This window comes from Phocoena phocoena, chromosome 2, assembly GCF_963924675.1.
Source record: "Phocoena phocoena chromosome 2, mPhoPho1.1, whole genome shotgun sequence".
In the NCBI taxonomy this organism is placed as follows: Eukaryota; Metazoa; Chordata; class Mammalia; order Artiodactyla; family Phocoenidae; genus Phocoena; species Phocoena phocoena.
This window is the reverse complement of record NC_089220.1, coordinates 143,903,836-143,929,882: the sequence shown is the minus strand read 5'-3', so window position 1 is coordinate 143,929,882 and position 26,047 is coordinate 143,903,836. Positions and strand designations below refer to the sequence as shown.

Genomic DNA, 26,047 nt, shown 5'->3' with positions numbered 1-26,047 from the left:
CGCATAACATTTCACATTCTGTTCTTCAAACCCCCACACTGCATCTTCCAGCCTCTTTAGGAGAGCAGGAAAATGCTGCTTTTGGTTTCCAGCAGGCTGGGCCGTATGCACTCTTCAGTGCCAAAAACCAATGCCACCTTCTCCTTGAAAACTTCTTTCTGGCCCCTATCTCTCCTCTATAACTAACTGCTTCTTATCCCAAAGCCGTATTTCAAAACACCTCACCTTTACAGTCAGTCACCTCAAAATCTCTCTCCCCGCAGCGCCACCCGACTAGAGTGAGGATAGTGAGATACTTCAAGCTTAAAATTTAAAGGGGCACCAAAAAGCTCAGTAATCAAGATAAATATTTTAATTACTATATATTTTTTAAATTAAATTCATTCACTTTTTTTGGCGGGGCATGTGGGATCTTAGTTCCCCAACCAGGGATCGAACCCTCGCCCCCTGCACTGGAAGCGTGGAATCTTCACCACTGGACCGCCAGTGAAGTCCCTAATACTATATTTTCTTAAACATCAAAATTAGTTCCAAAAAAAAAGATTCATGAACAAAACATCAAATATAAAATTAAAGAGGATCCTCAGGACTCGGTCCGCCTATCTGCCGGCCCCATCCGAACCCCTCTTTCACGGTAGGGCTGAATATCCTCGAACTCCGATCTTGTACTTCTTGAACTGCACGTGAGCCCGAAGGCCGAGAAACTGCGGGGGAGCCATTCTCATCACCCCACGCCCCAGCGTAGTAGCGCGGCCTGCTCCACTCAGCCGGGAAGCGGACACGCGCTTTTGGAAACGCTGGGAGCTGGGTGCCTGTGGGGGCGTGTGTGTCGGTGCATATATATGTGTGTGTGTGGCACACGTGTGCACGCGCGCTTCTCTTCTTCCTTCTCTTTCCAAGTCATGGCTCAGGGCGGGGCAGAGTACTGCCTTCGAGTACGCACCCGGACCCTGGACTTTGCGTTTGCAAAGATGGAGTGGGGGCACGAGGTTGCACGTGGGGAGAGCTCGGAATTCCTCTTGCACAACTGGCAGGTGGAGCGCAACTCTTTCTGGCGCCTCAACCCGGGACAGGAACATGGGACACCCTTCGAGGTAGCAGAAGGACCTGAACCTACTGCCCCCGACCCAACACATCCCCGCAAAACCCCTCGAAACGTCCTCCCGCCGCCAGGAAGAGGAACCCAGGGAGAGCGGAGGAAAGGACAGTGGAGGCGGAGAGGGCGGAGGAGCGTCTCTCCTCGCTCCGCCCCGCCTCTTCTCTGGGCCCTAGCCAATCGCTGCGCGCTCCGGGCCCTGGCCCCGCCCCTCACCACCGGCTCCGGCCTGCGGCTCCGCCCCGGCCGGTGATAATTAGGCTGCGGGCGGGGGGTGCTGCGTTAGCGCTAGGAGCCGGCCAATCCCGGAGCTCTCCACGGCGGCTGCGTCACAGGCCGAACAACCAAACAGAAAAGTTTAATAAACAGCAGGCGGAGGGGCTGGTGGCGGCGGCCGGGCCGGAGCGAGCGGGGTTTCGGTGGCCTCACCTGTCCCCATTCACCGGCGGCGACCGGCGGCGGCAGGCAGCGCGTCAGGCGGTGAGAGCCGCCGCCAGGTGAGGACCGCGGCCCACAGGGCCTTGGCGGCCCGGCGCCACCCCTCCCCCTCTCATTCCCTTCCCCCACTCGGTTGAGGCTGAGGCGAGGCCCTCCCCCGGCTCTTCCCGGCCCGGGGGAGCCGGAAGCTGAGGGCGGCCGGCGGGCGCAGCAGGTGGTGGGCTGGCCGCTCGCTCGCGGGCCCGGGCCGGGCGTTTGCTGAGGGGCGAGGGGATTCCCGGCCCCGGGGGCAGGGGCCGGGGCGCAGCGGGCCCCCTCGGGCGCGCGCCCGGCGCTAGCTGTCCGGGGCTTACCGCCGGGGGCGGGGGCTGGCGCGCAGAGGTCGTATTCCTACTCCCTGCGGGCCACGGGGGCCGCTGCGCTCGCCGCTCGCACCCGGTGCCAAGCAGTTGGCGGGTGAGGGGTCGGAGGGACCCCGGGCGCGTCCCTGTCACCAGCCCCGGTCAAGTTCCCCGCCCCGCGGCTCCGAGCCTGAGTCCTTTCTGGAATGTTTTTCACCTGCCGTGTTTTCAAAAGCCGGCGAGGGGGAAAGTCTAGCAAGTCGGACTAGAAAAGGGGATTGGGGTCGGTCTCTTTTTCCTCTGCTTCTGTTTGGTGGACTCAGGATTTCTGAATTTTCCTCTCAAATAGTATTTTCAAGTTGCTGTCTAGCTACGTAAACAAGTACAGCAGAATATCGTGTTTGAAATAATTTTAACTTTACTTTGAAAGCTTGTGCTAAACCGCACGATTAAGGTGCTCTGATGATGTATCTTCACAGCTAGAAGGTCGTTCAACATTGTGAAGAAGTTAAGGGCTTAGGGTTACATACAGACCATTTATGTTTAAAGTTGTTTGGCGGTAAAAACTGGTTCGTTTTTAATGGTTTAATGCTCCGAGAAAGAGATTTAAAGTCCTCTTGCAGATCAAATTCGGAATGTGACTTTTTAATGTAAAATCCCGTACACTTTTAAGGTTAGTTATGTAATATTTATACTGCCAATTTTAGGACACTTGCCAAGTTTCCCGTAGTCTAGGGCTTCAGGGGAAAATGTTCTCTTTCTGCAAAATTCCCAAACAGGTTGTCTTTTAACTTCTTTTCTTTAACGTTTTAAAACACATTTAATGAGACAGGGATCGCAAAGGTGTACAGGAGGAGTGTTTAGGGGTTGTTGGATTATTATCTCGATTGTAATAATTTCCTGTGAAATTATCACGACAGATCACATTTTACACTTTAAAGTATGTGCAGTTTATTGTATGCCACTTACACCTCCATTAAGCCCTTTTTTAAGAAGCCAAGTATTCAAAGTATATTTGATACCACAAAAGTAGGAATACACACAGTGCGGTATAAAGTGATAAAATACAATAAAACTCCTGATTTGCACCCCCAAACCAATAACTGGAACATTACCAGAACTTGCGTATGTTTATGAGTTTCTTACCTGTCTTATACCTCTGCCTCTTCTTACTGAGGTAATCATTTCAGTGTAGTGGATTTTGTTTACCATTCTGTTTCATGTTTTAGAAAGTTTCATCACATAACGTTTGTGTGCTCAGTGTGTTTAGTTTGCTTTTCTTTTGAGCTTTATAAAAGTAGTATGTGGCTGTAGTTCAGTCCTTTCATTGCTGTACAATAGTGTGTTAATCTTCCATAACTCATGGGCCTTCAGATTATGTTTTTGATTTTGTTTTGCTGTCAACAGCTGTGCTTTATGAGCATTTGTTTCCTGGCTCCTGGTGCACAAGTGCCAGAGTTTCTTTAGAGTGAATGTAGATTTCATTGGGAAATTTTAGGTAGTCAGGAGTAAAAGAGATTGAAATACTAGAAATAAAATAAATGAAAAACTTTAGGATTCTCTTTTATGTTTTAATGGAAGGTTCACAGTTTTTGAACATTTGCATGAGAACCCAGGATTCCTGTTAATCTGTATACAATGAATCTTTTCCTTGAAAATCCCGTGGTAAGAAGTCTGGCACTATTTGATACCTCCTTTTTCAGTGCAAAATGTAAACATAGTAGAAAAAAACACTTGATTGGGTATAAAATAAATCACTCTGTGTTCCTCCTTCCCCCTTTGTAGTCTCTGGCAAATTACTTAAAACTTCTCTTGTGCCTTAGTATACTCAGGTAGAAGAAACCTGTCCTAGGTTTATCCTTTCAGTTATGCAGACTTTAGTTAAGGGGAGCACATATCGAATGGCAGAGCCTTTAAGGAAAAGGATTAGGACCAAAGTGTTATTCTCTGGAATTACATTGAGTGTGTCCTTGGGAACATTTTTGGAGAAAGGTGTGTGGTGCGTATTTACCAGGATATGTTAATCACACATTTAAGTACTTTTTATTTCCTTGGCCTCAGAATTGGGAGTGCTTTTATTTATCATGCAAACAGCAATGCAAAGACAAATTAGGGAGCAGTATTAACTTCCTGAAAACGGTGTGTAAGTAATATGAGGTTATGTATATCTTTGAATAAGCTGTTTTTTATTTAAAGACATGAGAGATGGGGTGTGTGTGTGTTTTAAACAGTGTGTGCAGCCTGCAGACAAATGTCAGGATGCTTTGTTTTGATAGGGCTATTTTATCGTGTTAAAAAAAACAACTCACTTTTGTATTTGATTATAAGGGCATTTTTTTTTCAAACTTTCAGAAAAGTTACAAAGAATAAATAATCATTAACATTTTGGCAGGTATGCCCCCAGTCTTTCTGTTTTTGTGTATTCTTCATATCCTAAACAACTAAATGTTGAATTGTAAACAATACTAGACTGCTTCTATCTTCAAAACTTATCCCAAATATGATCCGTCTCAACATCTTTGTTGTACAAAAAAGATGGTGGTAGTAGTCACCTAACTGGTACCTTTTCTTCAATCTCTCCCCTGCCGTCTACTTGCTTTTCCTGTGCAGAACAATCATTTAAATGTATAAATTAGATTATGTTATTCCCAGACTCAAAACCCTCCACAACTTTTCAGTACACAAAATAAATTCAAACTTTTTTATACCCTAGACCAGCAATGTCCAATGGAAATATAGTAGGAGTTACAAATGCGAGCCACATAAGAAATTTAAAATTTTCTGATAGCCGCATTTATAAAAAAAAAGGGAGAGAAACAGGTGAAATATTTTTTAACCGAAAAATATTATGATTCAACAAGTAATCAGTATAAGAAATTATTAATGGGGTATTTTACTTACCTTATTTCAGACTGTCTTCGCAATTCGTTGTGTATTTTCCACTTCAGGTACTTTTTAGGCTGGCCTTGCTTGTGGCTACAGATAGGACGGTGCTGCTCCAGACTATCAGGCCTGCCAGCTTCATACACTTATATCCTGCCACTCTCCCCTGACTCATGTACCCCCAGTAATACTGGTCTTTTTGGGGGTTCATGAGCATGCCAAGCTTAGTTTTCTTAAAATTGTTGTTCCTTCTGCCTGGAACACTCAGTCGTGTTGTGTTCAAAAGTCACTCCTTTAGAGATGCCTTCTCAGACCACTTTCCCTGACAACTCTGTTACCCTTCTTCGTTTCCTTTTACAACCTAACATCTGAAATGATTTATTTGGTTATTGTCTGTATCCCCTGCTTGAATGTAAACTGTTGGGGGCCACAGGATTCCCTCATGTTTATCATTAGGTCCCCATATATTAAAAATGTAATTTTTAAAAGGTGCATACCATTTCATCTTATGAAATACTGTAATTTAACTAGTCACCTGTTGTGTATAACGTGTTGCTTTATCCCATTTTCCCATTTAAGAGCTAAGATTTAGCTTAGCTAAATCTTAAGAGCTAAATCTTACTATGTATTTCTCATTCCTTTAGGATTCAGCCTGTCTTAAAATTGCTTAAAGGATATGAACATTTTTTGTCTTTTCATAAATACTGACAAAAATCTTGTCTTAAAAGTTTGACTAACATTATAGTATAAAGTTGACCAAACCTGTGTAAAGTTTGACTGAAAATATGAGAGAATACACATTTCCTCCATAACTTTACCAAGAAATAGTATTTTCTTTCCTTCTTTTCCTTTCCATAAGATTTATTATTTATTTCTTAGATTAATTAATTATGATAATGAGTAGAGATATAGGTGTTGGACATCTAGTTTATCTTTGGCTCATTTGGGGTGGTGTTTTATGTTTGCCATACCCTGTTTAGCCTTTTATATATTTAGGATAGCCACCCTTTGACACATACTACGAACATTTTCCCTGGCTCTTCATTAGCCTTTCATTTGTTTATGATATATATTTTTTAATAATGTAGAAGAGTTTTTACCTTTTAAGAAGTTTAGGTTAATACTTTCTTTTTATATTTAGCTTCTACTTTCATATTTAATGGATTCTCCTACCCAGATAACTGTTTTCTTCTAGTTCTTTTGTGGTTTCATTTTTCACATCTATCTCTTTTCTGTTCATCCAGGATTTATTTTGACATAACATGTGAAGTGAAATAATTGTCCTTATTTTTCCTTAACAGTCAATCAGTTATTTCAGCCCCATTAAAGAAAACTTTTTCTTTTGTCTTCAAATAAAGCTACTTTTGTCATATACTAAATACATATATGTTTGGTTCTTTTTACCTTTTATTCTTTTTAGCTTTTATTCAGTATAAATCAGTGCACATGGTTTTAGTAACTGGGAGTAATAATGTGTTTTTATTTTGTTATTGTTAAGTCTTACCATCCCCATTTTCCCCCCAAATTTTTGGTTGTTGCTTTGTTAGTCCTCGAGTTTTTTAGTTGATTCTTTAGGGTCGTTTTAGTTGATTCTTTAGGTTTTTGGTTTTGAATTTTTAAATTAAAAAAATATTGTGTTATTTCTACACTTAATGTTTTATGTTGTATAATGAAAAAAATTTTAATGCCATTAAGTTTTCCTTTGAGCCTAGTTTTAGCTCTGTTCCTTAAAATTTGACAAGTAATATTTTTATTAAAATTCCTGCAGTTGCAGTTTTCATTCTTTAAACCATTGCTCCATGCTAGTTGGACATTGTGCTAAGTGCTGAGGATACAAGGATGAAAATGACACAGGGTCTTTGCTCTCATGGAGTTTACAGTCTGTTGGAAAAGCTAGGCTATTAACAAACCAATGAGTAAACAGTTTTCAGATTTTGACAAGTGCTGGGAAGGAAAGAAATAGGGTGTGCTGATAGAGATTAGAAGGTGCTAGTTGGATGTCCTGAGAATATAATGTTTAAAGTTAGTGGTGTTACTAAAGTGTGTTTGAGGAGTTTTCTTAGCTTCCCCAGTCTGTCAGAACATTAAAAAAATGACACACTGAACTTTTTCTGTAAAAGTTTTTTGTAAAAATTGCCTTGCAGACAGCTTCAAACCCCACCCTACCCCCTCCACTTCGTATCTTCCAGTTGGATTACTGCCTTAACGCTTGTCCTGTATAGAAAATTTGGAACTGTGATTCTGAGTTCTAAGATCAGGAAAGTGCTGGGGAAAGTTTCCCAAGTAAAGGGAACTGCTAGCACAAAGGGGACAAAAAGTACCTGGCTTGATTTAGGATTTGACCGAGATTGGAATGACTGGAGTTTACTGAGTGAAGAGAGTGGGACAGACTTTACTGCAAGACTTATTTCCAAGTGGTAAGGCTGCTTCCACTTCGCCGCCACCTTCCTATCCTGTTTATATTCCATGATCCAAATCAGTCACCTGCAAATAACTTTGTTTTGCTCCTTGATACTTTCCTTCATTATTTCTACTGTATTTTCACTTTTTTCCCATTCAGGATCTTTGCATATGCTGTCCCCGTTTGCTTAATTGTGATTTTCTTGATGAATTAATCCTTAATGTTGGCAAAAGAGGTTAAGTTCTTCTGTTGGCTATATTTAATCTTTTCACATTGGACACATTTGCTTTGTTTTAGCATCTTTTTCTTCTAAAGCTGTGCTTTCCAATCTGGTAGTTACTAGCCATTTGTGGCTATTTATTATTAACTAAAATTAAATAATATAAAAAATTCATATCCTCAGGCTTACTAGTCACGTTTCAGGTGCTCAGTAATCACATGTGACTAGTGGCTATTATAATGGACAGCAGAGATAAAGAGTCTTTTACAACGATGAAAATTTATCTTAATTTATAAATAATCATGTGGCTGATAGCTACGGTATTTTATTTAAGTTTAAGTAGCCACATCTGGCTAATGAAATATGGCAAGTCTGAATTGAGATGTGCTGTAAGTATGAAATAAGAACTTGATTTCTAGCACATAAAAGGGAAAAGAGCTCAATTTTTAAATTATTGATTACATATTGAAATAATTCATTACTTTTAAAAATGCTTTTACATGTTTTGCATTAAATAAAATATTACATTCAATTTAACTTTATTGAAATGCTTTAGCGTGGCCACTAGAAAATGGAAAATAGTATGTGGCTCGCATTGTTTTTTTGCTGGACAGCACTGGTCTAACTCTAGACTGTAAGTTTCTACAATGGAGAGACAGTTCACCATGGCATCCACAGCAGCTAGTGGTGCCCAGCATATAGTAGGTGTTCAAAAAGTTTGATGGATGAATAAACTTTTCAATAGGTAGAGAATGCTCCCTATTCAACTTGTGCTTTTAAAAATTTTTGGTTTTCTTCATGACTAAAATTAAATATGTTTTCCTGTACTTGAGAAAAGAAGCTTTTCTTTTGATAGCTATATAAAAATTATCCTTATGAAATAATTGCTATGCATCATTTGTCTTTTGGGTTTTCTGGGTTTTTCTGGGTTTTTTTCCCTGGCTTAGGCTGCTAAAGAAAGGGGACTTTAAAGTCTGCCAATCTGTTTCCTTTCATTTTTCTATATCTATTGTGTGTTATTTGGCACATGAAAATTTATGACTATTAAATCTAAATAATTGAGAATTATGAATGCTTTTTCCTTTACTTATACTTCGGTCTCAATATTATGATCTCTGTTCCTTTTTAATTTACTTTATTGGTAACCTTGTTTATTCCTTTAGATTTAAAGCAATTTACTGTCTTATAAAAGACATCTATCAGCTTGGTTTATGCTTTCTAATCTGTTTACTTTCTTAATGTTTCCTTTGTGTTTAGTATTTTGCTGAATGGGCCATCACCACCCTCCCTCTCTCCCCGATTCTCACCTTGTATTCTTTTCCCTTAATGAGTTAGAAGGTAGTCATCAGGAGTTGCAAACTCAAATACATACCTCACTTCTGTAGACACCATGTATTTGTCAGGGAACTATTTCTTAATATTTTTCTTCCTCCGTTAGTTGGTGTTTTTCAGACTTTATCCTTAGTGACCCTAGTCATGTTTTTGCTAATGTCAGGGTGGTCCTTTCACCTACTACTGCCTTAACTACCTGTATTTATATTTTATATTATATATTTTATATTATACCTGTAATTATATTTATATTTATATAGCACCCAGGGATACTACTGCCAAGGATTAATTTCTGTTGTAGGAAGAATAGTTTGAGCTATTCTCAGTGCTTAAAAATTCTGTGGACGTTTTCGCCCTGCTCTGTGTGTACCAAAAGTTGTTCCTAATAGTCTAGGTATTGATTCTTTATATAGGGTCTTTTTAATCAAAAGTGAAATGAGACCAAGTTGTTCAGTGGCTTGTGCTCTTCTAAATTGTTTTCAGTTGATAGGTTTGGGAAAACCTCTGAACTCCCACAAAGAATATACAATACGTCCTTTGAATACTTGATGTTCAAAAAGTGATATTGTCACATGCAATCTGGGAGCCTTGAAGCTTTTGCAGCCTCCCTGTTCCTATGAAGCAATATTGTTTTCAAATAATCTCAGTTGTGGTAATGCGTTCTTTTCGTTTATTTTTGCTGTTGTTTTCTTCTACTATGGATTTAGGAGAGGAATAAAATACCCTTAATTTTAACCTGTAAGCCACCTAAAATGATATTTATCAACTTGAAGTTCTTTCAAGTAGGTCCTGGAGATCTTTGAACAATCTGGAATAGCTAAGTCTATATTTCTCTTTTCTGTTGGTTATAGATTGAGAGTGGTTTTGGTGTTAAATTAGTGTATGTTCTATGCGTTTGTTTTACACAGATAATTAACTTCGATGTGAAAATTTGGCGTTAGAACAAAGGTTCATTTGGTTCCCATAACTGTCTACTAATTTTATGCTTGGCACATTTTAAGATTAAAATATTTGCCATCTTTTTTCTATAACCCTGTAAAATTTTGGCCATCTAAAACTTGTTTTATGATTAACTCAAGTTCTACGCTGTAACTCAAATTATGTATTTTTTCTATTGTTTGTTCCTGTACCTCTTCTGCTCCCAGTGTCCTTTTGCAAGTGTTCACACAGTGGGAAGAAAACCTGAACTTGACTCGTGAAGTACTGGGCATTCACAGCCATGAATCCTTGCAAAGGATTTTGGGACTAGACCTCTGTGAATTGGCTCTTTCAATTTGTCCACTTAAAAGGCATAATAGATTATGCAGCTGTTTGGGCTTCTGCAGGGTATTACTCCATATTCATGTCTAGTTGCAATTATGTGAATTTTCAGTTTCTTACAAAGGCTTCTCTTTGTATTCAAAACAAGTTTGTTGGCTTTATGTTGTTCTAATATATGAATTTTCTTTGAGGAAAAATGCTTGAAAGGTTTTTAACTTAGAAAACTAAATTCAAATTTAAAATTATATAAACTTAATATGTTTTAAGAAGGAGCTATGCTAATTTGCTTTAATTTTGAATCTTTTTATAAATCAGTCAATTTTTGGTAGAGCTTAATATTATTTAAATGTCATTCAATCAGATGATGATTAATGTCAGTAGTAGTTAATGGGTCAAGCTCCTAAAAACACACAGTTCTAATTAAAATAAGCATAATAAAATACAGCAAATTTAGTAATGTACAAAGTGACTGTAGGTCTTTTTTGTTGAAAAATCAGAATCTCTGTAGTAAAAATAACATTTAACTTACTGTTTTAAGAGGCGTATGTATACCCTTCAGCTGTACCTTAGGGTTTCCATGCCACGTTAAAGTAATACTTAAGTAGCGTACAAAATAGTGTCCACCCATCTCTTAAAAAAATAATAATGATTTTTTTAAAAAACAGCTTAAACCATTCCAAACTTTATACCTGAACATGTTCATTAGAACAAGTTGCCGTCTCCTTTTATAGATATCCATTTGCAGTGGTAAGCATTATCCTTGCAAAAATGCACAACGTCAGACCTGTAAATGTGGTAATATAGAAATAATGTTTCTGCCTCATTTTTCTTCAGTTTCAAATAGAATTATCAGTCTGATGTCACTGAAAATTTCATTCTGTTCTTGTGATACTGAGAACATAAGTATCAGTGAATTTGATAGCTTAGAAATGAAATTTTTGCATTCAGTGTTTTAGTGCTATGTATTTTCACTTAAGATGTGGTTTTATGTTTAAGTCTTAGAGAAAAGACTGTTTTGTTCTTATTAGCAAAATTTTGCAATGGATTTTCTGTTGCCGTTTTAAAATTCTCATACAAAATGTGAACTGTATTGAAAAAGGAGTCTTTATAAAGCATAACTTCACCTTCAGGCTCTGTAAAAAATATCAAATGATTTAGCTTAAAAGCATTGTATTTTAAACAGTTGGTTGCTGAACTGCAAATTAATGCTGCGTCTGTGAGATTTTCATTTCTGTTACTTGGTTTATTTATTTTTTACCTAGACAAAAGAGTAAGCAAATAGTATGTGATGGGAAAACTGAAACATTACCTACTGTTCCTTTAAGAAACCAGCTTATCCAGGGGGTTTTAGAGTGTTTACCTAACCTGCTAGCAAGGAAAAGTTCTTTAAAATAATGGATATTAGCCGTATCCAATCACAATTATCAGTTTCACTAACAGGGAGGAGATTTTACTCTTCAGCCACTAAAATTGGAGAAGGTGGAGCTTGGTATTCAGGTTTGGTTGCTTTGGAGTACAGCTTCAAGTGAAGTTAATCTGAGGTGAAGCAAACAGAAAATTGTGGAGGTTTTGTTGGTAGGATTTTTGTTCTAATCTTTTAATGATCCTTTATTTTACACTTTTGCTCCTTTATGCTTCTGTGTATGTTAGGTTTTGTCATTGTTGCTATTTTCTGATGCAAACTGAACATTAAAATTAAGCAGGGAAGCAGAACAAAAGGGCTGTTTGGACAGGAAATAGGTGTTCAGAGAATCAAACTTGACTTTCTTTATCATTACTTTTAGTTCAGAATTTAAGTGTCATTAAAAAATACTTGAATAAAAATCATCTCCAGTAACAGGCTTTTCTCTTGGATTGGATGTTTGAGGAGTCATTTGTCAGTTTTTGTAAATGACATCTTGAGGAGGTCTATTTGATATGTCATTTTCCTTGAACTTAAGATGTTATTAAGTTGCTAAAAGACAGATATATGTGGTAGGGTTAAGTTGGTCCTTTTTAAAGAATTGAAATGCCAGCTGTTTAAGTTTTTTTTTATCCCCCAGCATACCTCCCCCTTTTTAAAACTTCAGTATACTTTAAATCTAGCAATATTGTTGGCACTTTTAATATGTTTATAATTTTAGTTTTGTTTTTTAAAAGAGCATGGATTCATTTTATATAGAACAAGGTAAAAACTTTCTTCTTCCTTCAAACTTCATTTCTTTCAAAGGTGGACGTAAAGTAATTGACACCCTTTTGAAACAGGAAATGGATGGATTTCTATTTTTCAGAGGTATAGGTAGACTACCAAAACTTAAAAAAAAGTATCTATGAATCTATTGACATGGCTTACTTATGAAATAATTGTAGTATGTTTCAGTACCAGAAGTTTCCTTTAGAGGCTCTTGTCTTTATATTGTTGCTCTTTGATCGCATAGAAATTAAGGTATAGAATAATTTGAATAATCAGTATACTTGTATTTGCTATGCTGCTTCTTCCAGATCATGCAAAAGTTTTTAAATTAATGCTTTTCTGCTCTATCTATTGCATAAGCAATACTATAGTAATAATAAAATCAAGAAAAGTCACCCAGATATCCACAAGATCATTGTGAGGTGGTCTTATTTTTTTCCCCCTCTTCTATTCTGCACCTTACCATATTCTTATATTTTCCCCCTCATTGTAAATAAAGGCAGTTTTATGTTTTTTTGTTAAACTATATCATGTATTGTTAAAGTTGTTTTCATTTCATTTGCTATATAATTCTCTTAGGTTAATGGGACCTTAATTTACCTAGTCTTTTACCTGTTTTACGTTTAGATTGTTCCTAATTTTTCACCATTTTAAACGGTGTTGCGTTGAACAAACCTCTTTGTGTAAATTTTAGAATACTTTCCTCTTTATTTCTTTTGGAAAAAATCCCCTGGAGTGGGCTTACCTAGATCAAAGGATATAAACACTTCAGTAGCCAAATCGCCTTTCGAAAAGGTTATTCCAATTTATATTGCCACCAGAAGAATGTGCTTCAGAAATTTCTCTAATGGGTAGCCCCTTAAGTGTTCTCATTAAAGTGTGCCTCTGAAGCTCTCTGACTTGTTGATTAGTTTTTGCCTAAACTAATAGCCTATTTTAAATTCCATTTTCCAAGATGTAGATGGATCTAAATCCATTCTCTGGACATTAAGATCAGCTGAAGGAAATTGGGAGAATTTTTACCCACTTAAGTGAGTAATTATATCTTTGTTGGTTAATATTGTATGTATTGCTTCATTTAAGTAGAGGGCTTAATGTTTTACATTGGCATTGTTGTTCCCACCAGCTTTCCTCAGTACATGTTTCTTTGGTAAGCACATACCAGAAGAAGTACTTTCTTGTAAGAAAGTACATCAGAAACATTTTTTTGAGAGGGGGCAGTAGTATTTGACTTAACTCTGAACAGGTATGAATAGCACATTTCTGATTTTTTAAGTACAATATAGAAACAATTAGTATGTATAGATCAAGGTTTTAAAATGATATATTACACCTTTCCAGTATTTCACAGGCTTTCAATTGAAGGTAAAATGACTACACACACGTAGTGTGTTACTAGTCCTATGTTGTTTCCGTTTGTCTGTAAGAGCATTCTCCGTTTGACAATAACTTCTGCATTATGTATGTACTCTTGCCAGCTAGTCTGTTAAATAGAATAGGCTATAATTGTTCAGGATAGGAACTTGTTAACTAATGCACCAGAATAAACTTAAAAAGTTGTTTTAAAGCAAAATTCTGTAAGACGTTTAAAAATTCTAATTTTAATTTATAAATGGGAGCCAGTGTTAAGTCATGAGTTAAGCTCTAACTCACTGATGGAACCAGTAGTTGAGCATGTATGTATAATCTTGAATTAAATAGTCTAGCTCATTTTGCAATTTAAGTAATTTATTTTCTGTAAATTTTTGCTGATAAATTTAGTATCTCTAATTTTCAGAGCTAACGTTGGTATGTTGGTCACTGTGTTTGTTACAGGGGGAAGTGTTGTTGTTTTTTTTCTTCTTTTAATGCCTATTTTGTTTTTCATGGCTTAAGAGTTTGATTTTTCCAGATACTTTGGTTTTCTTAACATTCGGAATGGAAGAGAAAAAACTTAAAACTCATCACTTTTCATTAATGAAGTAATTGTTGCAAAATACATTTTCTCTGCATTTAAATTTGCTAGATGTGTCAGAATTTTATACAGATAATCTAAATACTTTATTCATGAGTAGAACAATTGTTTAAGTTTCACCTGAATATTTAAAATTTATGTTGGTGCTTAAATATTTATATCATATTTCTTTTGTTCTGAATTTGAGAAGATGCATTTAATTTTCTTCTTAAGAGATTCATCTTATTGCTGCCAGATAGAGATGAAGGTACTTGTAAATATAACGATTTTAGTGAAAGTCATTCAAATTTGGCTGTAGATTACATTTTGATGGGTACCCAACATAAAGGTTTACCTACTCCTCTAGTACTCTGGTAACATTAGAACCTTGAGAACAGATAATCTTTAATTGTTTCTCTACTGTACTGGTCTCTGGTTGCAGAACTCGGGAGTATCCTTTTTAGTACACTAGTTTCATTCGGAGTGTAGAAGCCAGTTCTCTAGAGGGAGAAGAATCTAAATGACCTAATATTGAGGCAAGATAACAATAGTGATAGCCCTATTTTATTCTTTTAGAATGGAGAAAAAAAGTGATCTAGAGGGGAGATATTAAATGCATTCAAAGTCTCTATTGTTCATCTCCATTCAAGGGGAATACAGTGATTTTTCATTTTCTTAATGACATAAGGAAAAAGGTTAAGGGGCAGCAAGTTGGTAAAACTTGAAAGAGCCTAGAAACCATGGCTTAGTAATTACAAGGTCTCTTTGTTCTGTGTAATAGGGGGACTTTACAGTTTTGCAATGTTTTTCCTGTATGGCTTCTTTATAAAAGTAGGTAAATGTTTTAGGAGGGTTTTTTTGTTTTTGTTTTTAAATAACTTAGGAATGCTTATTTATTAACTGATGTGTATATTAACCTGTTTGGCTGAATCTGATTTTCTGCATTTGTATGTCATTAGGAAAAAAAGAGAACTCAAAACATTATTGTGGCTAGTAATGTTATGGTAGAAGGGAACAGATCCATCTATCTCTCTATACCTTTTTTTCCCCGTCCCCAAATAAGCATCTTGGGTACTTCCCCTACTCCCATGTTTTTTTGTTTGTTTGTTTTGTTTTTGGTCAGTACTTGATTTCTTAGCAAAATTTAGCACTACTGACTACTCTTTACTTCTTGAAACTCCTCCCATAAGTTTAATGGTATGCCTGGGCTTCCTTCTGTTTGTGATCTCTGTCCTTGCAAATGTTTCCTCTTTACAACCATTAAGTATTGGAATTTTGTAGGATTCTGACCTTAACACTCTTCTCTCTGTATACTTTTTGGGTAATCTCCAGTCCCGTATCTTCAGTTAACATCCTGTATATATTAACAATTCTGAGAATTGGCATCATGGATAGTTTTTTTGTTTGCACTTGAGACCCCTGTTCACCCAGCTCATGAATGTTTCTTCCATACCTGTGTTAAACTCAACAAAGCTAAACTTACCTGCGTATTTTGTCCTCCCAGCAGTATCCCTCAAGCCCTTTTTTCCCTCCTCTCACAATAAGTGGGTATTACTATCCATGCCAGAACCCAGGTGTCATTCTGATTCTTCCTTTTCTTCATCCCCAGTTAGCCACAACTTCCTATTGATTTTAAACCCATAGTACCTCTAGGATCCATCCTTCTTTTTCTTCACCATCTTAGCACATGTCATGCTGTGGTTTCTCAGATTACTAAAACAGCATCCTGACTGATCTTCACTTCCAGTTTTGGCTCTCTATAATACATTCTTCACTATGCATTCACATCTGTCTCTCTGCTTAAAATTTTTTAGTGATTTCTTATTGCCCTTTGGACTTTCTTAACTACCAGCTAATTCTGTGCTAAGCATTCTCTGAGGTTGTCACCAAACAATCTTAAGAGGGGAAGTATTGTTACCTTCATTTAACAAGTGAGATGATTTAATGAGAACCTACTGTATAGCACAGGGAACTCAGTGCTCTGTGGTGACCTAAATGGGAAGGAACTCTAAAAAAGAAGGGGGTATATGTATACGTATAGCTGATTCACTTTGCTGTTATATAGAAACTAACACAACATTGTAAAGTAACTGTACTCCAATAAAAATTAATTAAAAACACAAGTGAGATGATTTAGAAATGCTTGCTGATTTGTCAGGGTTGCCTTAGCTGGTGAGTGGCTAGCATACTTTGAACTGAAGTTTGCCACATCAGAGTCCTTCCTCTTAACCACCCAGCCATGTGCCTTCCTAAGCTAACCCTTACTTACTTCTCCATCTTCTTTTTCCCCCCACACCATTCTGAACTATTTGCAGTCCCTCCTTCTAAGACATACTCAAAACTTGTTGCCTGAGGGACTTCCCTGGCCGTCCAGTGGTCAGGGCTCTGCGCTTCCACTGCAGGGGGACACAGGTTCCATCGCTGATCGGGAAACTAAGATCCCACACGCTGCTCGGTGCGACCTAAAAAACAAAAACTTGTTGCCTGAGCCTAAAGTTGCTTTAAGGAAAACAAACATTTTCAAAGAAGAATTTCTGACAATTTTTTGGAACACTCCAAAAAGATATGACATTTTAGCATCCCTAGAATGTAAGAAGATAAAAGAATGAGACATAGGAAAAATAAAAGTAGTTTTCCATATGGGGTTAGTTTTGAATTTCAAAGCTGTTGAATTCCTCACATTTAATAAAAGCTTGAGACCTAGTTGTGTAAGAGGAAGATTAGGGAAAGTGTGAAAGCACTTTATCTGAGCTATTTGAAATGCTAATGACCTCCTTAAATAGCTGTTAGCCAGGACGTTGTGTTCATTTTTTCATCCAGGTGTATAAAGAATCTACCTGTGAACACAAGTCATATGAGGTACTGAGTAACTTATAGGTAGGGAAGTAGGCTCCATATATTTGTTTATATATCAAGTATATCATCAAAAAAGTTAAATATTGCAGTGACTCTTTCCTAGAAGGAAAATTGAGATAAACTGAGAAATAGTTGACTTGGAATCATTTTCATTTCAGGTATTTTATTTCTTTCCTCTCTCTCTCTCCACCGTCTCCCTCCAACATATTTTAAGGCAAAAGGACCTCCCCTGGACCAAAAAACCCCAAGAACCTTTTAAATCTATAGCTTTTAAAGAAACTTGGTGTTAAAAGAAAAAGAGCAAGTAGATAGAGGTTTTGTAAATATAGGTAAATATTAGTCTCTTTGAAGGGTTTGATTTCTTAACTATAGTTGGGAATTAATGTAATTATAAATTTTTAATAAAAATCCATGGTTGCCCATTATAAAAACAGAAGTTTTTGTTTTTACCATTAAAGTATTTTAGAAGTGGAAAATGCCATACTACTCTCAAGTTTTAATTTGGTATATTTTACTATCCAGAGTAATCCTTTGCTTTTTTTAAAATAATAAAATCATCAACTAACAGCTCATTTAATAGATGTTAAATGTTATAATACATTCGTATAATAATAATAAAACAGAAGAAATTTGAAAATAATGTATTACTTAGCTTTGATAAATAAGAATACACAGTTATTTCTCTTAAATGTTTAGATAATTACTTAAAATATATAATGTACCCCTTCTGAATGAGAACCAAATCTTGATAGCTATAGAACTTTATAAAATACATTCACTTTTAATAGGAAAAATAAGTCTTGGCAGATTAAAGTGGAAACCTACACTGAAAAGGTCTCATTAATTGCCTAAAATAATTGTTTCAGTAAGCCAGTTCTTAGTGAGCTGTATGCTTAGAGGCTAGTTGGTTGTCAAACCCAGTTGACTAGTCAGGTGAGTTTACAAAGTGCTAAAAGACTGGTCCTTCTCTGAAGGATTCCTATCTTATAAGTCAGTATTGTATATTACTGAGTGCCAAATAGTGGTTTGTTAAAAATGATTGCTGTAGGAGACAGAGTCAAGATGGCATAGTAGGAGGATGCAGAATTTGTGTCTCCTCACAACTAGGACACCTACCAGGCACTGGTGGGGGACCATGGGCACCTAAGGGGACAGCAGGAACCCCCAGTGACCAGCTTGCGGGATCTTGGTTCCCAGGCCAGAGGTCGGGCCCGAGCTCCTGTGGTGGGAGCTCCAAGTCCAAACAGCTGGACTAACAGAGAACCTCAGACCCCAGGGAATATCAATCGGAGTGAGGCCTCCCAGAGGTCCTCATCTCAGCACCAAGACCCAGCTCTATCCAACTGTCTGCAAACTCCAGTGTTGGACATCTCAGGCCAAACAACCAGTGAGACAGGAATACAGCACCACCTATTTAAAAACAAAAACAAAAACAAAAGAAACAACAAAAAAAATTGTTACATACAGTGGAACAAGGTAAAAACCTACAAGACCAAATAAATGAATAAATAGGCAACCTACCTGAAAAAGAATTCAGAGTAATGATAGTAAAGATGATCCAAAATCTCAGAAACAGAATGGAGAAAATACAAGAAACATTTAACAAGGATCTAGGACAACTAAAGAGCAAACAAACAGTGATGAACAACACAGTTACTGAAATTAAAAATACTCTAGGCCTTCCCTGGTGACGCAGTGGTTGAGAGTCCGCCTGCTGATGCAGGGGACACAGGTTCATGCCCTGGTTGGGGAAGATCCCACATGCCACAGAGCGGCTAGGCCCGTGAGCCATGGCCGCCGAGCCTGCACATCCGGAGCCTGTGCTCTGCAATGGGAGAGGCCACAACAGTGACAGGCCGGCGTACCGCAAAAAAACCCAACCAAACAAACAAAAAAACTCTAGAAGGAATCAATAACAATAACTGAGGCAAAAGACCATATAAGTGAGCTGGAAGATAAAATGATGGAAATAACTGTCAGGGAGCAGAGTAAAGAAAAATGAGTGAAAAGAATTGAGGACAGTCTCGGAGACGCCTGGGACTACATTAAATGCACCAACATTCAAATTATAGGGGTCCCAGAAGAAGAAGAGAAAAAGAGAGGGTCTGAGACAATATTTGAAGAGATTATAGTCGAAAACGTCCCTAATATGGGAAAGGAAATAGTCAAGTCCAGGAAGCACAGAGAGTACCATACAGGATAAACCCAAAGAGAAACACGCCGAGACACATATTAAAGTATCAAAGATGAAATACAAAGAAAAAATACTGAAAGCAGCAAGGGAAAAGGAACAAATAACATACAAGGGAATCCCCATAAGGTTAACAGCTGATTTTTCAGCAGAAACTCTGCAAGCCAGAAGGGAATGGCAGGACATATTTAAAGTGATGAAAGGGGAGAACCTACAACCAAGATTACTCTACCCAGCAAGGATCTCACTCCGATTCGACAGAGAAATCAAAGGCTTTACAGACAAGCAAAAGCTAAGAGAATTCAGCAACACCAAACCAGCTTTACAACAAATCCTAAAGGAACTTCTCTAAGTGGAAACACAAGAGAAGAAAAAGACCCACAAAAACAAACCCAAATCAGTTAACAAAACGGTAATAGGAGCATATGTATCAATAATCACCTTGAATGTAAATGTATTAAATACTCCAACCAAAAGACACAGACTGGCTGAATGGATACAAAAACAAGACCCTTATATGCTGTCTACAAGAAACCCACTTCAGACCTAGGGACACATACAGACTGAAAGTGAGGGGCTAGAAATTTCCATGCAAATGGAAATCACAAGAAAGCTGGAGTAGCAATACTCATATCACATATAATAGACTTTAAAATAAAGACTATTAAAACATAAGGTAGGACAGTACATAATGATTAAGGGATCAATCCAAGAAGAAAGCATAACAATTATAAATATTTCTGCCCCCAACACAGGAGCACCTCAATACGTAAGGCAAATGCTAACAGCCATAAAAGGAGAAATTGACAGTAACACAATAATAGTAGGGGACTTTAACAGCCCACTTAAACCAATAAACAGATCATCCAGACAGAATTAAATAAGGAAACACAAGCTTTAAATGACACAATACACCAGATAGACTTAATTGATGTTTTTAGGACATTCCACCCAAAAGCAGAAGAATACGCTTTCTTCTCAAGTGTTCATGGAACATTGTCCAGGATAGAGACCCATATCTTGGGTCACAAATCAAGCCTTGGTAAATTTAAGAAAACTAAAATCGTATCAAGTATCTTTTCCGACCACAATGCTATGAGACTAGATAATCAGTTACAAGAAAAGAACTATAAAAAATACAGACACATGGAGGCCAAACAATATACTACTAAATAACCAAGAGCTCACTGAAGAAATCAAAAAATACCTAGAAACAAATACAATGAAAACACGAAGACCCAAAACCTATGGGATGCAGCAAAAGCAGTTCTAAGAGGGACGTTCATAGCTATACAATTCTACCTCAAGAAACAAGAAACATCTCAAACAACCTAACTTTACACCTAAAGCAATTAGAGAAAGAAGAACAGAAAAATGACCCCAAACTTAGCGGAAGGAAAGAAATTATAAATATCAGATCAGAAATAAATGAAAAAGAAATGACGGAAACAGTAGCAAAGAACGATAAAACTAAAAGCTGATTCTTTGAGAAGATAAACAAAATTGGTAAATCATTAGCCAGACTCATCAAGAAAAAAAGAAGACTCAAATCAACAGAATTAGAAATGAGAAAGAACTAACAACCGACACTGCAGAAATACAAAGGATCATGAGAGATTACTATCAGCAACTCTGTGCCAATAAAATGGACAACCTGGAAGAAATGGACAAATTCTTAGAAAAGCACAACCTTCTGAGATGGAATCAGGAAGAAATAGAAACTATAAGCAGAGCAGTAACAAGCACTGAAATTGAAACTGTGATTAAAAATCTTCCAACACACAAAAGCCCAGGACCAGACGGCTTCACAGGCGAATTCTATCAAACATTTAGAGGAGAGCTAACACCTATTCTTCTCAAACTCTTGCAAAATATAGCAGAGGGAGGAACACTCCCAAACTCATTCTACAAGGTCACCATCACCCTGATGCGAAAACCAGACAAAGATGTCACAAAACAAGAGAACTACAGGCCAGTATCTCTGATGAACATAGGTGAAAAAATCCTCAACAAAATACTAGCAAACAGAATCCAACAGCACATTAAAAGGATCACACACCATGATCAGGTGGGGTTTATCCCAGGAATGCAAGGATTCTTCAATATATGCAAATCAGTCAATGTGATAAACCAAATTAACAAATTGAAAGATAAAAACCATATAATAATCTCAATAGATGCAGAAAAAGCTTTTGACAAAATTCAACACCCATTTATGATAAAAATCTCCAGAAGTAGGCATAGTGAGAACCTACCTCAACATAATAAAGGCCATATATGACAAGCCCACAGACAACATCATTCTCAGTGGTGAAAAACTGAAACCATTTCCTCTAAGATCAGGAAAAGACAAGGTTGCCCACTCTCACCACTCTTATTCAACATAGTTTTGGAAGTTTTAGCCACAGCAATCAGAGAAGAAAAAGAAATAAGGAATCCAATTTGGAAAAGAATAAGTAAAACTGTCACTGTTTGCAGATGACATGTTGCTATACATAGAGAATCCTAAAGATGCTACCAGAAAATTACTAGAGCTAATCAATGAATTTGGTAGAGTAGCAGGATACAAAATTAATGCACAGAAATCTCTTGCATTCCTATACACTAATGGTGAAAAATCTGAAAGGGAAATTAAGGAAACACTCCCATTTACCATTGCAACAAAAAGAATAAAATACCTAGGAATAAACCTACCTAAGGAGAAAAAAGACCTGTATGCAGAAAAGTGTGAGACATTGATGAAAGAAATTAAAGATGATACAGACAGATGGAGAGATATACTATGTTCTTGGATTGGAAGAATCAACATTGTGAAGATGACTATACTACCCAGATTCAATGCAATCCCTATCAGACTACCACTGGCATTTTTCACAGAACTAGAACAAAAAATTGCACAACTTGTATGGAAACACAAAAGACCCTGAATAGCTGACACAGTCTTGAGAAAGAAAAACTGAGTTGGAGGAATCAGGCTCCCAGACTTCAGACTATACTACAAAGCTACAGTAATTAAGACAGTATGGTACTGGCACAAAAGCAGAAATACAGATCAATGGAACAGGATAGAAAGCCCAGAGATAAAGCCACACACAAATGGTCACCTTATCTTTGATAAAGGAGGCAAGAGTATACAATGGAGAAAAGATAGCCTCTTCAATAAGTGGTGCTGGGAAAATTGGACAGCTACATGTAAAAGAATGAAGCTAGAACACTTCCTAACACCATACATAAAAATAAACTCAAAATGGATTAAAGACCTAAATGTAAGACCAGACACTGTAAAATTCTTAGAGGAAAACATAGGCAGAGCACGCTGACATAAATCACAGCAAGATCCTTTTTGACCCACCTCCTAGAGAAATGGAAATGAAAACAAAAATAAACAAATGAGACCTAATGAAACTTCAAAGCTTTTGCACAGCCAAGGAAACCATAAAAAAGACGAAAAGACAGCCCTCAGAATGGGAGATAATATTTGCATACAAAGCTACTGACAAAAGATTATCCAAAATATACAAGCAGCCCATGCAGCTCAATATCAAAAAGACAGACAGCTCATTCCAAAAATGGGCTGAAGACCTAAACAGATGTTTCTCCAAAGAAGATATACAGATTGCCAACAAACACATGAAAGGATACTCAACATCACTAATCATTAGAGAAATGCAAATTAAAACTGCAGTGACGTATCACCTCACACCAGTCAGAATGCCCATCATCGAAAACTCTACAAACAATAAATGCTGGAGAGGGTGTGGAGAAAAGGAAACCCTCTTGCACTGTTGTAAAGTGGTACAGCCACTATGGAGAATAGTATGGAGGTTCCTTAGAAAACTAAAACTAGAGCAACCATATGACCCAGCAATTCCACTACTGGGCATATACCCTGAGAAAACCATAATTCAAAAAGAGTCATGTACCACAGTGTTCAGGCAACACTATTTACAATAGCTAGGACAAGGAAGCAACCTAAGTGTCCATCGACAGTTGAATGGATAGGGGAGATGTGGCACATATATACAATGGAATATTACTCAGCCACAAAAAGAAGCGAAATTGAGTTATTGTAGTGAGGTGGATGGACCTAGAGTCTGTCATACAGAGTGAAGTAAGTCAGAAAGAAAAACGAATACCATATGCGAGCACAAATATGTAGAATATAAAAAAGGAAAAATGGCTTTGATGAACCTAGGGGCAGGACAGGAATAAAGACACAGACATAGAGAATGGACTTGAGGACACGGGGAAGGGGAAGGGTAAGCTGGAACGAAGTGAGAGAGTGGCATGGACATATATACACTACCAAATGTAAAATAGATAGCTAGTGGGAAGCAGCCGCATAGCACAGGAAGATCAGCTCAGTGCTTTGTGACCACCTAGAGGGGTGGAATAGGGAGGGTGGGAGGGAGACGCAAGAGGGAGGGATATGGAGATATACATATGCATATAGCTGATTCACTTTGTTATACTGCAGAAACTAACAACACCGTAAAGCAATTATACTCCAATAAATATGTTTAAAAAAAATGCTTGTTGAAGGTTGTATATGTTTGAGTCTGCCCAGGTGATGCAGTGCTGCTACCAACTTTTTAAAAATTTAATATAATTTTATTTTGGATATAGAGCAAAAGCTTTAATTCTGTTCACCTGGAAAGGGACCACCCCAAAATGGTAAAGCAGGAAGAGTAGTAGAGGGACATGCTCCCATCCACATTTTCCTGGTTCAGCAGGTTCTATGTAATTTTCCACTTGCCCAGGAAGCTCCAACTTCATGGGATTCTTCAGATGATGAAGAGGCATGGCAAATACACTCTGTATGTGAGAATGACGCGACTGTGAGCAGTGGTGAACTATCGAAAGCTTCTATGCAGAGAAGTGGTGACAACAATGTTAAAGAGGATTAATTTAATAATTACAACACATATACTGAACACTGTATCAGACAGTTTACCTTTTTTTTAGTTTTAATATTTAAGAGCAGTTTTAGGTTCACAGCAAAATTAAGAGGAAGGTACAGAGATTTCCTGTGTATCACCTGTGTCCCCACACATGCATAGCCTACCCCATTATCAACATTCCTCACTGGAATGGTACATTTGTTAAAAATGATGCACCTGCATTGACACATCATTATCACCCAAAGCCCATAGTTTACTTTAGAGTTCACTCGTTGTTATATATTCTGTAGATTTGGGCAAACATACAAGGAGATGTATGCATCATTATAGTATCATAAGAGTTTTTTCACTGCTCTAAAAATCCTTATATTCCTCTTGTTTAACCCTTCCCTCTCCTCCTCTGCCCCTGACAACACTGATCTTTTTACCGTCTCCAAAGTTTTACCTTTTTTAGGATGTCATATAGTTGGAAGCACACCATATGTAGCATTTTCAGTTTGGCCTTTTCTCTTAGTAATACGCATTAAGCTTCCTTCATGTCTTTTCATGGCTTGCTATCTTATTTCTTTTTGGCACTGAATAATATTCCATTGTGTGGTTATACCACAGTGTATTAATCCATTTCCCTACTGAAAGACATCTCAGTTGCTTCAGATACTTAACTCTTCACAGAATATTCCTTTGTCACCTGCCCTAACTGAAGCTTTCCCAAAGACCGCCACTTTCCTGTGGTCTTCTCAAGCGGTGGCTGTTGATTCTTGTTAAAAGGGGAGTGAGGTCTGTGTTTTCTAACTCCCTTTGTCAAACCATTGCTCTTCCAAGCAGAAATCCTGTGATCCTTCTAATATGACTGTTTCTCCTGTCCATTGTCTCATCTATATCATCTTCATGTTTATTGAGGATTTTGGCACCTGATTTAAGTTCTTTTTTCTCCTGTTTAGCCATCCAAGTGACTTTCCACTTCTATGAATTCAGGGATTTTGGTTTTTTTTAATGTATTCTTTTATCCTCAGTGCCTAGAACAGTGGTTGGCGCATAAATGTGCTCACTTAATATTTATTGAATCAATAAACTTTTAATAAATTTTTATAAACTTCCTGACTTCTGTCTCCACAGAGCTTTAGCAATCTATTCCAAAGACCAAGCCTGAGACGTTATCGCTGCTTGAAACAATTCCACCCCAGAAATTTTTTTCTGAGTATAGAAGTATAATACATGATAATTACTAAAAATTTAGTAAATAGACAAAAAAAAATCGCTCATAATCTAGCTATCTAGAGATGAAAACGGATATTTTGCCTATATCTTTTTTTCCTCTACACATATGTTTTAAAGTTTTTGGAATGAGTCGTCATAACGCAAATACTGTTGAAAACACCCAGATGTTTTATGTGTGTGTAATTTTAGGGTTTATTGTGAAATCTTACCATGTAATTATTCTTTATTCACTCAAAGCATATTAATGCCTGCTCTGTGCTAGGCAGTGTGCCAGTTGCTAAAGATACAACATTAAAGGAAACAGCCCCTGCACTAAAGATGCTTTACATAAATCTCTTAAGTGATGACATCATTGTCAATGGCTCCATAGTGTTCTGTTGTATGAAGTACCATAGTTTGTTTAACCAACCCGCTATCCTTTTTGCTTAGGGAGTAATTTTTTTTACTCTGAGAAACAGTGCTGCCATCAGTATGTCCTTAGGATAAATTCATAGAAGTGGAATCTTGGGTCAAAGTGTACATGCATTTTTAAGTTGTTCTGGGGAAAAGTTGTACTACTTTATATTCTCACCAAGAAAGTATGTATTGGGTTGGCCAAAGAGTGCTTTCGGTTTTTTAAGTAAAAATAAAAGACACATTTTTCATTTTCACCAAGAACCTCATTGAACAACATATTTACCCTTTTGTTCCACTGCCTTCTGCCGTTTTTCAGGCAACTTCATAATTCCATCTTCCCAAAACTTTTTATCTTTTTGAGCAAATAACTGTTCCAGGTGCCCTTTACAGTATTCCAAGAAATCGCAA

At 37.4% G+C, this 26,047-nt stretch overlaps 1 protein-coding gene across 1 annotated transcript in view; it reads left to right on the top strand.

Annotated features, from left to right (window-relative positions):
- The first annotated feature begins 1,452 nt into the window (after positions 1–1,452).
- ZFAND6 (zinc finger AN1-type containing 6) overlaps positions 1,453–26,047 on the top strand; it is a 75,683-nt gene continuing 51,088 nt past the window's right edge. The window contains exon 1 of the mRNA XM_065871511.1: positions 1,453–1,593. The gene's annotated coding sequence lies outside the window, so the exon portion shown is untranslated. The remainder of the gene's footprint in view (positions 1,594–26,047) is intronic.